A 3,276-nucleotide genomic window follows, 5' to 3' on the forward strand; every position below is an offset into this window, starting at 1 on the left:
AAATCTGTACAACCAAGATTGCATGGTGTGTGTTGAGCTTAAAACAGATGTTTTGAATTGTTCTGCTTTGCAGGAGAGAGGATCGCAATATGCCTGTGCGAACCGCGGGGGTGGGGAACCCGCACAAGCCCACTTTCTGCTGCCATATTTAATTAAATGGCTTCTTTTTTCTTTTTTATTTTAATATTCATTTATTAATTATTTACTCAGACTTTGTCAATTGTAAAATCTTTCTCTCTAAAATCTCTCTGATTTACATTCTGAAATGTATCACAGGTGGTGACATGACATCTTTAAAGGACACATCCGAGAGCTAAATAAAAAAAATCGACTTACCCAGGGCTTCCTCCAGCCCCTTGCAGCCTTCCTGTGCCCTCGCCGCAGCTCCGCTCCCCGCCGGTGGCCCGGGGTCCCCTCCAGCGCAAGATGCACACTGTGCCTGTGCGAGCGGCTCTCGGAGTCGCACTGACATCATCCGGACTGTACTATCACATGTGACGTCAGGCACCCACGTGACGAGGAAGCACCCTCCGTATCTCCTACCTCACACGCCGGAGTTTCCCTTCAGCAATCCTGGGTCCTGGCCGGATTCTGGGAAGGAGGAGTTGACATGGGCGACCTCTAAGGCCCCATTTACACTTGAGAATTTTGCTGGCGATTTTGGCAAAACGCTCAAACGCTAGCGCTTTTGAAAGCGCTAGTGAAATAAAACCCTGTGGGCCCGTTTCTTACTTGGGCGATTTGTGCTAATCACTGCAAATCGCCCAAAATTGTGAAACGCAAAAGCGTAGCCTGCACCATTTTCAGGCGATTTGCCGGCGCTCGCGTTTCAGTGCTATAGAAGCGCTAAATGCGATCGCGGACAAAATCACTGCACTGCCCAGTGAATTTTCCGCGTGAAATCGCGGAAAAATCACTCCCGCAAAACGCCGGCGTTTTGCGCTTCTAAGTGTGAATGGGGCCTGACACTCTTTTTGAATCCTTACATCTAGTAAGTGTAATGTTTGTTGTGTCCTGTATTAAAGATAACTTTTAATGTACTATAGAGGTGCTTTTCTTCTCTATAGTGCACCTGGAACTACCCAGCAGAAAAGCTTCATTATAGTACACCAGAAAAGTTATTACCCAGGAATTCTCCTAAAAATTACCCACCTGCCCCATGATCAGCAGCACAATTTCCTTTCTATACAAAACATCTGTCCGAGTCCCTGAGGTAAATATTTCTGATTTTTTTTTAAAATGCTATCACTTTTTTTAGCAAGTGTATTATTTTGGCAACTATAGCAGAGAGGGAAATAAGGGGTTACAATTATTAGGGGACAGTGCAATATGTGTATTTACGCCCCTGGTGCTGAAGTGAAGTGTACAGGGGTGTAGTAGATACACGTACAGCGGTGCTGTAGCACTTATCCTCATCTTTAGTGTTACGGTATCACAATCTCTAAATATACTGTATCTGATGTATGTATGTGCTGCCATCATCATCTAAAATGCCTCGACTGATTTCAACAAAACTTGGTATACATATCCCTTACTACCTGGGAAGATATGTGCTGGGGGTCTTAGGCCCCCCTACAAACACCTGGGCAGAATCACAAACAGCCAATCAGATTTCCCCCATTCACATCGATGGGAACATTTAGAAGGCTGCCATTCTCACAGCAATAAAGTCAGAGTGCCTAACCTTGGCACATTTGGTCTCTTGGTGACCAAGGTTAAAAATTCAAGCAAAGTGCATGGAGCATAAAACAACTACTCAAATTTTAGCCATTCATTTTAAATGTAAACTGCAGCTGCTCTTAGACTGTAGGGCCCTATCACACTGGTGCGGTGCGCCATTATTACCGTAACCCACCATAGGCCGATGTTAGTCTATGGGGCCTTACATACCGACGCAGTATGGCACGATACGATGGAAGTTAAGTTTTTGTCGGATCCCTGATGTGAGGGCAAACCTACGTTACTGTGCGGCTCTGCAGTGAGTTGCGGCGGACCTAAAGTCATGTAAATCTATGACGTCACATGTTTTTCAAAATGCCTGTTGCAAGTTTTATGCATTGTGCATGCGCGGAAGTGTATTTTAGCAATACGCTTCCGTGTACGTGATTGCTTCAGCCACAGGAAGTGAGCCTCACTTCCTGCTTGGCTGGCTGCCAGATGGGGCTTACCGCGTACTAATGTGGTAAGCCCCGAAGGTCTATTTTTTAGACCACTGGAAGAGAAGCTGCAACACTTCAGCTTTACTGCATGTCATGTAATCACTCTGGATATGGCCTGAGGCAGGGGCATAACAATAGCCTTCGCTAACAACAGCTTGACCCTCCGCCGTCATGAGGGCTAAGGCAGAGCTTTTCAATCTGTGGTACACGTACCATCAGTGGTACTTTGCTGTTGGCCAGGTGGTACACACCAGGTTTGCCTGCCACTTGTCCTGGTCCTGTCCTGCCTCCCCAAAGTTTGTCTCCCCCTCCCTCGTTCCTTGCTGTGCTGGTCTGCGGCATACTTCAGACCTCAGATCAGTGGGGAAGAGACAGCTAGGCGAACGGTGCACAGTGATGGCGCAGATATAGAAAGTGGCATCACTGCTCCCTTCCTGTATTTGAAGTATACACGTCGTCACTATGCACCGTTTGCCTCGCTGTCTCTTCACTGCGGCTGGCTTACCGATGATTTGAGGTGTGAATTAATTTGCAGGGCAGGACAGAAATGAATGAGCAAGGGGGAGACGAACTTTGTGGTGAGTCACTGCCGAGCTCTCAGCTCTGTGGTGGTGAGACCAGGCTACCTATAATTAAGCGGGGTCAGGGGGAGAGGAACTTGCAAGGCTACTTATATTGGCAATCTACCTACAGATTACCAATACTGACAATCTGTAGGCTAGCAATCTAATTGTAATCTTTTCCCCCCACCAATGCCTTCTACGTTTCCCCTCCCATGTACTCTCTTTACTTAAAGGAGTCATCAGGCAAAAATATGTGAACCCGCTCTACTTACCCGGGGCTTCCTCCAGCCCCTTGCAGATGACATGTCCCACGCTGCAGCTCCGTGCTCAGTCTTCGGCCCAGTGTCCTTGCCAGTGCAGACGGCTGCTTCCTCTAGTGCACCTGTGTGAGTGCCGCTGTCAATGAAGTCCACGTTGTCTGTGATTTACTGTGCATGCGCAGTAGTTCTATGCCTGCACAGTACACCACGGACAACATGGGGTGATTGACAGCGGCGGTTGTGCAGGTGCAGTAGAGATGACTTTGAGGTCGCCCTCTGCACCGGCGAGGACCC

This window comes from Hyperolius riggenbachi, chromosome 6, assembly GCF_040937935.1.
Source record: "Hyperolius riggenbachi isolate aHypRig1 chromosome 6, aHypRig1.pri, whole genome shotgun sequence".
Classification (NCBI taxonomy): Eukaryota; Metazoa; Chordata; class Amphibia; order Anura; family Hyperoliidae; genus Hyperolius; species Hyperolius riggenbachi.